Below are 12,998 nucleotides of genomic sequence, written 5' to 3' on the forward strand. Positions count from 1 at the left end.
TTCTGTTACAGGTGTCTTTTATACAGGGACAGGACTCATTTGTGTGCCTTTTGTGCACATAACCGGTCTTTGGGGGTCAGAATTCTTGCTGGTTGGTAGGGGATCAAATACTTATTTCCCTTAATTAAATACAAATGAATTTATAACTTTTATTTAATGTTTTTTTTCTGGATTTTTTGTTGATATTCTGTCTCTCTCTGTTAAAATAAACCTTCCATAAAAATTATAGACTGTTCAAGTCTTTGTAAGGGGGTAAACTTACAAAATCAGCAGGGGATCAAATACTTATTTTCCCCACTGTACATACAATACATATATTACATTACACAGTGGGCATTACACAGAAATAATTCCAAACTCTTCCAGTAATTCCAGAGTTTTTCTAGCTTTCTTGTTCTTGGAAAATCTGATACAGTCATTATTTTAAATACACTGAAACGGGGATTAAAATTACACCATTTAGCTTGATGTACTGTATATGCTATTTACCAAGTATCAAAAATAAATCAATTACATATTTTCTATTTGTAGGGCTACCATCTCTGTAAAGATGTAATAACACAACTGGCATATCCAAAGACAAATTCATTTTAAGCTTTTCATTCAATTCATTCAGATGTTTAATAGTTTCTCTGCCTCCATTATGGAAAGAACAACTATAATCTATATCCAGTCTGAATCTTTCCAAAGTAACCGTAGCAGCATAAATCTTATGTATAATTTAAAAAAAGACTTCTTTAGTTTTATTTGTAATACATTATACAATACACTCCAAATCTCTTCCCATATTAAGTCAGGAAACATTGAGATCCATAAAGATTTTGAAGGAGTACAATAATAATTAAACAAGGATCGGACCATTTTATTGCTACATTTATCATTAATAATATTAATGTCACCAGCAATATGTGTTTGTTTATTGTGCTTTTGTCTATATTATAATTTGTGCTGTAGCCTTTAAACAAAGACAAACTCTTGTCAGATATTGATCCTAAAATCATTAAGTATTCTTTATCTGTGATTTGGCAGTTAAACTTGAGACGAAGCTCATTAATATTTAAAAAGTTATTATCTGTATTCAGCAGCTGCCTTCCAAAGCATGTCTCTTTCAGTTCGGGAGATTAATCGTATAATCACCAGTCTTGGCTTTGAACTGTTGCTGTCATATCGCCTGATGCGATAAACTACATCGACCATAGCAGCGTTCAGCGAAGGTATCACAGAGCAACACACGTCTATAGCAGTGGATTTCACATCTTCCCACAGTTGGTCCTGCAGACTGTATAGCTGCAGATTCCAGCTCCTCCCATAACGCTTAGTCTCAGCTAACTTTTCTTCTAAATCAACGTTTTTTTACTGATAGGAGGTACATCTCTGCTTCAGCTCGTCGACTTCAATATGAATGCCACCCACCTCGCTGTGAATGCTGTCCACCATCTCTCCCAAAGCTTTAATGTAGGTTGCATTCCTTGAGACTTTGGACTCGATTCTGTCAGACTTTTCGTTTATAAGATCATACAAGTCAGTCATTGAGAGCTCTTTCTTTTTTTGCTCTTAGGACTTCTGTATTAAAATTTTTTTGTAAAATCTCTAATTTGCAAATGTGGAAGCAAATGTGCAAGTCATAAGTCGGACTTTCAGTTTGTACACCACCTCAGGAAAGAGCTTTAGAGGGAAATAGCTGGGGAATAAAATTTCTTCACCCGCGCCATCTTGGTCGGTTAAAGTATCTGGCCTTTGAATAAAAGCAGTAGCATTGACCATATCTGACATAGGCAGACCACTCCCACTGCTGGTTCAAAATGCACAGGATGGACACACAACACCAAACACAAAGTACATCCTGTAAACTGGTAACTTACAAACTCAATGAACACAATATGTGCTATGTGCTTCGACATTTGGAATATAACTTTGCAAATACAATCAAAACATTTTTAACCACAAAGCTGTTAAAGCTTTTATCCCCTAAAAATTATTTGGCTGTGGCCGCACAACATAATGAGATCCGTCCTTTCCCAGCCGATGACACAAGCAAGGGAACGTCCCCACCTTACTACAATGGTCGGTCGCCACATAGCTTAAAAAAGAAGTTGGGGCAGATGCCATTCCCGCTGAGGCTGGGCAAGCTGTGGTGATGTAGTGAAGCCCGCGGAAATTGGTGGGGGCTTGGACTCTGCCTCTGCCAATGGCAGCCAATACGGTCTATCGCAGTGGACCACCTCCGACTCATGCATTGTGTGTGGGCCCTCCCAAGCACTCTGAAGCTTGGGGTTACGCCCTTTACACCGCTTGGGGTTAAACAGACATACCTGCACACACGGCTGGATCGGCCCTCCCCGAGTTCTCACATTATGGGCCCTCTTTTTATGATCACTGGCGCTCTGATCCCACGAACACCCAGCCAAAAACACTTCGGTCCTTTGAGTGCCGACTGCATAAGTCCAATGACAGAAACCAGTTCAACTCTGTAATGTCTTGAATACTGTCTCTTGCTGTTTGTTTTACCCATGGCAAACAGCGTGGCCATAGGCCAATCGGTGCCGCCGTGGCTATATCAATGTCGACCTGCATGAACTCTGTTCTCATGCCAACTGCCTCGCTGCAATAACTCCTTTTTGTTGTGACTGGGCGTGTCGCTGGGGTGCACGGCCTGCTGTACTGCCATCACTGCCATGGGCATCACTGCTACAACCCAAATGGTGTTATGCTTCAAATCAATGGTAGCGTGCACAGCTTTTAGAAAATCAAGGCCCAGTATGTATTCGTCAACAATGGGTGCTAACCAGAACTCATTCGCATTCACTATCCAACCTTCAACTTGAGCTGCCCACTGCCAAGCATCTGCATCATTTAACCAGTAAAGGACCTGAGTCGAACCCTGGCGGTAAACGCCCACCGTGCACCAGCCTTACGCCGCTGTTTGGGCAGGACCCCAAATTGCAGCAGCGAAACATTCAAGCCCGTATCCTCCAGCAGTCTAACCTGCCTGCCTTCTACTGTGCACGTCAGCCAAAGACCCTTCTGCTGCCCCAAGCATCCTGCAGTGAAGTTGGGGTTAAGGGCATCTATAGCAAGGGCCCAACCTGCCCTCACTGGTTGGCTCCATTGTCGTTTTCCCACCAACTGGGAGGTGTGACAATCTCACGCCTTATGCCCACGTTTTCTACATCAGCAACAGACAAGCTTTAATGGCAGTGGCTTTTCCATTTAGTCCGAAAGCATTGCAACTTTCACATCCACAGCAGCGGCATCACTGTTGTCTCACTAGACCAGTAGCAATAGGCCGCTAATAGCTGCAGTTGAGCTTCGCTATATCCCCACGATGATTCGCCATCATACAGCGATAGACGTAGTGCTGTAATTGTGATTGCGTCATCGTTAAATGGGAGTTGCCACGGCCTGTCATCTCTCATTAGACATCTTCTTCCTCTGCTGTACACGGCCATGTTTGTGTTTGGGCACCTTCCATTGCCACTCTGGTCTGTGATTGGGTGTCCTCTTTCACCGCTGTCATCCTCTTCCAACGGCGGAATGGCCGTTGCCATTGCCCATGCCGGGGCACGCTGGCTCCATCAGGCAGAACCAGGTAGGCAATGTGCTCGGTACCCGGCCAACATGGAGTGCTGTCGATCTGGTCCTTCTCCTTCGGCTTTGCCCCCAGGAGCAGCCCTGCCTTGCCAATTAGCTTTGTAGCTTTGATTAGTCTGTAGATAACCCAACTTCTGACACCAATTTGGCGTTGACAGGGAAGAACTTGCAGAACCTGAATAAATGTAAGCAGGTTTCAGAATGTAATTCACAAAAAGAACAGTTTACGTCCATGTTACAATTTTTATAGAAAGTGCTTCACTGGATAGCATCTATGCAACAGCTTAAACATACTTCTTTGACCTTCTTGTTAACAGGACTTTTTGTGGAAACTTTCTTAAGTTAAGTTAATATTACCAACAAATTAACTCCAGTAAAAAGTTGCTGCCGGAATAGAAAACAATTCATCCTGAAACAAAGCTTTTATTCTGCATCCCATTCTTAAGAAAAAACTAAGTTTACCAAACTGTAAGTTAATTGGGTCAGGAGGAAACACTGACAGGGGTTAAGAATAGTTAAAACTCTTAACTAACATGCATAAACCAGAAGGAATGTGTCAAAAGTAATGAAAAATTATTTTTAAGTTAGTTATTGGTATATTGTATCTGACATTCTAAATAATTGTACAGTGGACCTTCTTCTGTTGAACAATTGGCTCACCAACACAATACCATTGTTAAAACTTTTATTAAAATATAATGACTTTTGCGGTTGTTTCAAATATAGCATCACTGACGAGATAAATTGTGCTTGTAAATGAGTGCCCATGCCTGTTGGTGGAAATTAGAAAGTTTAAGTTGTATTTTTTAAATATCATAATTACATAATAGAATGAATTTTTAGGCCACCTATATGTGAGAAGACATGGCAGGTGATAACCTTCCAAATAGAAGTTGAATTTTTAAGATAATGTTTGATACAGTTTATTTTAAATGTATTGTTAAGGGAACTGAAATCATTGAAACTGAGCCCACCAGAAATACATATTTTAGGTGTTCAGAAATGGAGATTTTAATGATAAGTAAACAGTGAGGTTTTTTTTCATTAGAAATTGCTTAACATCCAAACCCCATTTGGTTGTTTTCAGTATTAGGATTAAAATGTAATTGGCTCTAGATTTTCTGTGCTTGGAAAATGAGGTTACTGTACTATAGTTAACAGGCAATAGTTAAAATTTTTAAATAGATACAGTGGGCCCAAAAAGTATTTAGTCAGCCACTGATTGTGCAATATATGATAGGTAGGTAGGTAGGTAGGTAGGTAGGTAGGTAGGTCGGTCGGTCGGTCGGTCGGTCGGTCGGTCGGTCGGTCGGTCGGTCGGTAGGTAGGTATATTGAGTATTCCAATATATCATATATTGAGAAATATATGATATATAATAATATTGAGAAATAGTCCAGATGCCTTGAAAAAAGAATGGATAGTGCTGACTGCTATTGCTACCTGTAAGGCATCCCTGAGAAACAGTGCAGTATCAATTGCCAGCTGAGTGATAACTGTTTTAACTTAATTGTGCAGCTATAAGAAAGAGATATACAGACATATGACATCCTTGTCAAACTCTTCCTTAATAATTTAAGGAAAATCTTGGAGAAGTTCCATTACTTTTTTTGATAAAGCGATGTACATTTGTGTATAAAGTTAAGACTGATTTTCTGAAATAGTCACCAAAACCAAATTTACTTTAACAGTCATTAAAAACCATGTTCTAAAGAATTAAAAGCTTTATAAAAGTCTAAAAAAAAGAATAACACTGTAATCTCGAAGGAAGTCAGAGTAGTTATATCCAAGATAAATCTTATTGTTAGAAATATGCCTGTTTTCCATAAAATCTGATTTACTTTCATTAATGATGCGCTCTAAAGCAATTTTCAGCCTACTAGCCAGTAAAAGTGTAAATGTTTTTTAAATCATTGTTTAGAAGAGAGATTTAATTATCTAATGAATCTAACGTCAATTATCTAATAAAACATTTATTTTTTTTGTTTTTTGAATCAAGGTTCTCTGCAGAAAAATGTTCTGCCAGCTTCAAGTTGTTTTCCTTCAAGATGAATGCAGCTTGACAGACAGCATTACAATAGAATTGAGAAAAGAATTGTATGGTAATGCCTCTGGGTTGGTTGTTTATGTTAGTTTTCTTAGTGCCTGGGTGATGCACTGTATCAATGACATCTGGTTATTTATCCCTGGCCTCTGAAAGTACAGCTTGGCTCACCTGGATAGCTTGATTGGCTCACCTGTGTAACTTGCTTGGCTAACCTGGATAACTTTTCTCACATCCTGCTTTTCCTTTTTCCCCAAACACAGAGTTTTAAATTCCAGTAGCACAAATAACTTTTCAAATGAAAAATCTGTGGACCAGAGGTCTCTTACTATTTACAGATCCGTGACTAAATATGATTAACTCTCTATTTGATGGCTTTTTATTTCAATATTATTTATTATTTATTTTGCAATCACACTGGAGTTGTTAGTTACTATTTTTCCATCACATATTTCCTGTTCTGTTTGTTAACTGGGAGAAAACAGTGGATGCCCACTGTACCTTCATAATAATCGAGTTGAAAAACCAGGCAAAAGGTTTTCAGGTGTCGTGTCATCCTCTCACATTCATTTGCACACAGGTCTTCATGTGTGGGATCACAGCACACAGGGTACCATTTCTGATCATCAGAATATTTGACAGAAAACATGCAGTTAAAAAATATTAATGAAGTTAAAGAATGTAAATGTATTTTAAAATTGTTACTTTAAAGATACAGTGTATCACAAAAGTGAGTACACCCCTCACATTTCTGCAGATATTTAAGTATATCTTTTCATGGGACAACACTGACAAAATGACACTTTGACACAATGAAAAGTAGTCTGTGTGCAGCTTATATAACAGTGTAAATTTATTCTTCCCTCAAAATAACTCAATATACAGCCATTAATGTCTAAACCACCGGCAACAAAAGTGAGTACACCCCTAAGAGACTACACCCCTAAATGTCCAAATTGAGCACTGCTTGTCATTTTCCCTCCAAAATGTCATGTGATTTGTTAGTGTTACTAGGTCTCAGGTGTGCATAGGGAGCAGGTGTGTTCAATTTAGTAGTACAGCTCTCACACTCTCTCATACTGGTCACTGAAAGTTCCAACATGGCACCTCATGGCAAAGAACTCTCTGAGGATCTTAAAAGACGAATTGTTGCGCTACATGAAGATGGCCAAGGCTACAAGAAGATTGCCAACACCCTGAAACTGAGCTGCAGCACAGTGGCCAAGATCATCCAGCATTTTAAAAGAGCAGGGTCCACTCAGAACAGACCTCGCGTTGGTCGTCCAAAGAAGCTGAGTGCACGTGCTCAGCGTCACATCCAACTGCTGTCTTTGAAAGATAGGCGCAGGAGTGCTGTCAGCATTGCTGCAGAGATTGAAAAGGTGGGGGGTCAGCCTGTCAGTGCTCAGACCATACGCCGCACACTACATCATATTGGTCTGCATGGCTGTCACCCCAGAAGGAAGCCTCTTCTGAAGTCTCTACACAAGAAAGCCCGCAAACAGTTTGCTGAAGACATGTCAACAAAGGACATGGATTACTGGAACCATGTCCTATGGTCTGATGAGACCAAGATTAATTTGTTTGGTTCAGATGGTCTCAAGCATGTGTGGCGGCAATCAGGTGAGGAGTACAAAGATAAGTGTGTCATGCCTACAGTCAAGCATGGTGGTGGGAATGCCATGGTCTGGGTATGCATGAGTGCAGCAGGTGTTGGGGAGTTACATTTCATTGAGGGACACATGAACTCTAATATGTACTGTGAAATACTGAAGCAGAGCATGATCCCCTCCCTCCGGAAACTGGGTCGCAGGGCAGTGTTCCAGCATGATAATGACCCCAAACACACCTCTAAGACGACCACTGCTTTATTGAAGAGGCTGAGGGTAAAGGTGATGGACTGGCCAAGCATGTCTCCAGACCTAAACCCAATAGAACATCTTTGGGGCATCCTCAAGCGGAAGGTGGAGGAGTGCAAAGTCTCGAATATCCGCCAGCTCCGTGATGTCGTCATGGAGGAGTGGAAAAGCATTCCAGTGGCAACCTGTGAAGCTCTGGTAAACTCCATGCCCAGCAGAGTTAAGGCAGTTCTGGGAAATAATGGTGGCCACACAAAATATTGACACTTCAGGAACTTTCACTAAGGGGTGTACTCACTTTTGTTGCTGGTGGTTTAGACATTAATGGCTGTATATTGAGTTATTTTGAGGGAAGAATAAATTTACACTGTTATATAAGCTGCACACAGACTACTTTTCATTGTGTCAAAGTGTCATTTTGTCAGTGTTGTCCCATGAAAAGATATACTTAAATATCTGCAGAAATGTGAGGGGTGTACTCACTTTTGTGATACACTGTATATTAACAAAACTCTAAAAGAAAGCATCATTTTTTAATTAAACTATTTTCAATTAATCCTTAATTTTGCCTATCAATAACAATGGACACACATGTGCATGCAGGACAGCTGTAGGCCTTCTCTCTGTCTGGTCTCCCAGCACTATGTAATTGAAATTAAGGTAAATCAAAGTAAAAAAAAGTTCTTTGTCAATATCTATGTGAAATATTTGTCTTGTCCGATACTAGATTTTGCATAAACAGGTTTCAGGCAGACTGTATCAAAGCATAATACAAGTATTGTTGAATTGACCATTATTGAAGGCTTTGTACACCTATTTATTTGTGCATCAATAAGAGACCTTTCCAAGGCATTTCACTGTAACATACAGTTATCCTTAAAAAAATTGACGATGTAATAATAATAATTCTTTTGGATACTTGAAATCTTCATGGTGTTAAGAAGAATATAAAGGTATCTGTATTTTCTTATTGCCTTGGCTAAATTTGGAAAGATGGAAGGCTTCCCTGCTATACAGACATATGACATCCTTGTCAAACTCTTTCTTAATAATTTAAGGAAAATCTTGGAGGAGTTCCATTACTTTATTTGATAAAGCGATGTACATTTGTGTATAAAGTTAAGACTGATTTTCTGAAATAGTCACCAAAACCAAATTTACTTCAACAGTCATTAAAAACATGTTCTAAAGAATTAAAAGCTTTGTAAAAGTCTAAAAAAAAGAATAACACTGTAATCTCGAAGAAGGTCAAAGTTGTTATATCCAAGATTAATCGTACATTGTTAGAAATATGCCTGTTTTCCATAAAATCTGATTTACTTTCATTATTGATGCACTCTAAAGCAATTTTCAGCCTACTAGCCAGTAAAAGTGCAAATATTTTTAAATCATTGTTTAGAAGAGAGATTTAATCATCTAATGAATCTAATGTCAAAAGATTTATTTTTTTGTTTTTGGAATCAAGGTTCTCTGCAGAGAAATGTTCTGCCAGCTTCAAGTTGTTTTCCTTCAAGGCATTTCACTGTAAAATACAGCTATCCTTAAAAAAATAGATGAGTTCAACAAACTTTCTCCACTTCCTTACATTATTTATAATAATTATTATTATTTTGGATACTTGAAATCTTCATTGTGTTAAGAAAAATATAAAGGTGACAGTGTAAACAAAACAGTTTCATTCAGCCACCAATAATACTCACCTCCTTTCTGTATTTTTTTATTGCCTTGGCTAAATTTGGAAAGATGGAAGGCTCCCCTGCTAGGACTTTCTCGGCATACTAAGAATATGTTTGAATGAATTGAAGTTAATTAATTACAACCCCTTTTTTCTCATGAATGACCTTAGAAGAAGACAAAACATAAATGATAATGCAGTATACTTACAGAAGATTTACACTGGCCTTGATAATATGACATATCAGACATCATATAACGTAGCTGTTACCTTGTGGACTCCGCACATTGCTTCACTTTGGAAGCAGCGATGCCTGAAAAAGTAGAAGGCCTGGAAATATTTTAAATGCTTAAAATCACCATGCATGCATAATTTAAGACCCCTGAGTGGGTCTTAAAAAATAGAAATACATACAATAAAGAAATAAAGTTCACTTACTGTGAATAAACAATGATTCGGCTTACTGACTGCTCCCAGAATGTCAGGGTACAATGTTGGCTCACATTAAAAAACACAATTTACAATTAAAGAAACAACTTTTTACAGTAGAGCATCAAAGCAAAGTTAATTGCTTTAATGTATATCAGAACAAAACGTCTTTTCCTGTGTCTACCCTTAGTTGTGTCATCTTCATTTTCCATATGTTTCATTGCATATAAATCAATGAACAGTGCCTGTTTGCCTCCTTGGCAGTTATGTTTGTTCGACAAGCTTAGACAAAAATGCATTGATTACCAGAAAGCAAGGAAATGAATAGTTAAAATTGGTATGTTATGGTATGTTATGGTTTTCATATTTTAACCTGCTAGTTTGTTTTGCAGTCATGGTATACATTTGTGGATTGCCATTTGTGGAGTACAACTATTAAAGTCAATTTAATCTTCCTTAAATAGCATACCATCAACACAGTAGCTAGAGGCTCATCATCAAATGATGAAGTGCTGATGTTCGTCAGCATTTGGAGGTTATTAAAGTCTGATGATGAATTCCTAATCTCATTAAACACTTGGGGTTCCAAAGTCAATACTATCAATAGGCTATAACAATAAAAAAATGTCTGAAGGCTGTACAGACTAGCAACAGCAGTGCTTCCAGGGGGGAAAGTTGTACATCCTTTCAAAGACACTACTTAAACTACACCAATCAAATTTTAATATATTAAATCATTGTCACCTTTATATGTGAATAAGACATTTTTAATGACAACCTGATACACAGAAAAAGAAACAAGTACAATAAAAAAATCCTAAATGACACAGTGACATTGTAAATTCAGAAGCTTTTATAATAGTTTGTTCCAAATACATTCAATGGCACAGCTGAGATTTGAGCCTGGATCTCAGCGGTGGTGGATTAGTGCAATAGACTGCTCCACCACCCCAGTGTGTAACTATTTGTAAGTAAGATTTGCATTTTGCTTAAGAAATTAGCTTTTTGTTTAGGTGATAGCCCTCTGTGTGCTGTTTGCTTGTTGCAGTTCTACTATCATCCTAATTATTGTTTCTTAACTTTTGCAGTACTTTAGGAGAGGACACTATGCTGGTTTTTTTTCCAGACATGGGAAGGGGGGTCAGAGGGCCGAAGTTTAAGAGTCATGGTTCACTACTGTCTGGGATTGTCATTTTGTGCTAAAACAACATGATTATCTATGTCAGTACAAAAGGTTAATATTAAGTCTGTGGTTTGTTTACATTGGTGAGTCCCATGTCCCATTACATTCTTGGTGATTACCCAAGTTGATCATGCTCATTTTTTAAATGAATATTAAAGTATCAGACGATTAATGTTTTGGTACTAAACTAGAAGAAAATTAGTGAATTATTGAAGAAACTCAGAATAAGTACCCAGGGGTCCAGTAAATTCTTCTTTGTTTAATATTCATCAAATGCTTTATTCTGGTTAGGGTCTCAGTGGGTCTGGTTTCATCAGGAAACACCGGGTACAAGGCAGGAATATCCTGGGTTTCAGTATCCCCTCAGACATAAGCAGGCATGTACAGTGTATCACAAAAGTGAGTACACCCCTCACATTTCTGCAGATATTTAAGTATATCTTTTCATGGGACAACACTGACAAAATGACACTTTGACACAATGAAAAGTAGTCTGTGTGCAGCTTATATAACAGTGTAAATTTATTCTTCCCTCAAAATAACTCAATATACAGCCATTAATGTCTAAACCACCGGCAACAAAAGTGAGTACACCCCTTAGTGAAAGTTCCTGAAGTGTCAATATTTTGTGTGGCCACCATTATTTCCCAGAACTGCCTTAACTCTCCTGGGCATGGAGTTTACCAGAGCTTCACAGGTTGCCACTGGAATGCTTTTCCACTCCTCCATGACGACATCACGGAGCTGGCGGATATTGGAGACTTTGCGCTCCTCCACCTTCCGCTTGAGGATGCCCCAAAGATGTTCTATTGGGTTTAGGTCTGGAGACATGCTTGGCCAGTCCATCACCTTTACCCTCAGCCTCTTCAATAAAGCAGTGGTCGTCTTAGAGGTGTGTTTGGGGTCATTATCATGCTGGAACACTGCCCTGTGACCCAGTTTCCGGAGGGAGGGGATCATGCTCTGCTTCAGTATTTCACAGTACATATTGGAGTTCATGTGTCCCTCAATGAAATGTAACTCCCCAACACCTGCTGCACTCATGCAGCCCCAGACCATGGCATTCCCACCACCATGCTTGACTGTAGGCATGACACACTTATCTTTGTACTCCTCACCTGATTGCCGCCACACATGCTTGAGACCATCTGAACCAAACAAATTAATCTTGGTCTCATCAGACCATAGGACATGGTTCCAGTAATCCATGTCCTTTGTTGACATGTCTTCAGCAAACTGTTTGCGGGCTTTCTTGTGTAGAGACTTCAGAAGAGGCTTCCTTCTGGGGTGACAGCCATGCAGACCAATTTGATGTAGTGTGCGGCGTATGGTCTGAGCACTGACAGGCTGACCCCCCACCTTTTCAATCTCTGCAGCAATGCTGACAGCACTCCTGCACCTATCTTTCAAAGACAGCAGATGGATGTGACGCTGAGCACGTACACTCAGCTTCTTTGGACAACCAACGCGAGGTCTGTTCTGAGTGGACCCTGCTCTTTTAAAACGCTGGATGATCTTGGCCACTGTGCTGCAGCTCAGTTTCAGGGTGTTGGCAATCTTCTTGTAGCCTTGGCCATCTTCATGTAGCGCAACAATTCGTCTTTTAAGATCCTCAGAGAGTTCTTTGCCATGAGGTGCCATGTTGGAACTTTCAGTGACCAGTATGAGAGAGTGTGAGAGCTGTACTACTAAATTGAACACACCTGCTCCCTATGCACACCTGAGACCTAGTAACACTAACGAGTCACATGACATTTTGGAGGGAAAATGACAAGCAGTGCTCAATTTGGACATTTAGGGGTGTAGTCTCTTAGGGGTGTACTCACTTTTGTTGCCGGTGGTTTAGACATTAATGGCTGTATATTGAGTTATTTTGAGGGAAGAATAAATTTACACTGTTATATAAGCTGCACACAGACTACTTTTCATTGTGTCAAAGTGTCATTTTGTCAGTGTTGTCCCATGAAAAGATATACTTAAATATCTGCAGAAATGTGAGGGGTGTACTCACTTTTGTGATACACTGTATGTATAGACACCTGACCACCCAATAGCACCAATGAGATTATAAGATGAAAACTGATAAGCTACACTACATAAGCATTTTTACAGTTGGGTCTGTCATTGTCAGAAATTTGGCTACTTATTATCCATGACCATTTAGCTTATGTACATAATGTAAATAATATATTTATACAAACCTAATTGCATACATAA

Source organism: Trichomycterus rosablanca, chromosome 9 (assembly GCF_030014385.1).
Source record: "Trichomycterus rosablanca isolate fTriRos1 chromosome 9, fTriRos1.hap1, whole genome shotgun sequence".
Lineage (NCBI taxonomy): Eukaryota > Metazoa > Chordata > Actinopteri > Siluriformes > Trichomycteridae > Trichomycterus > Trichomycterus rosablanca.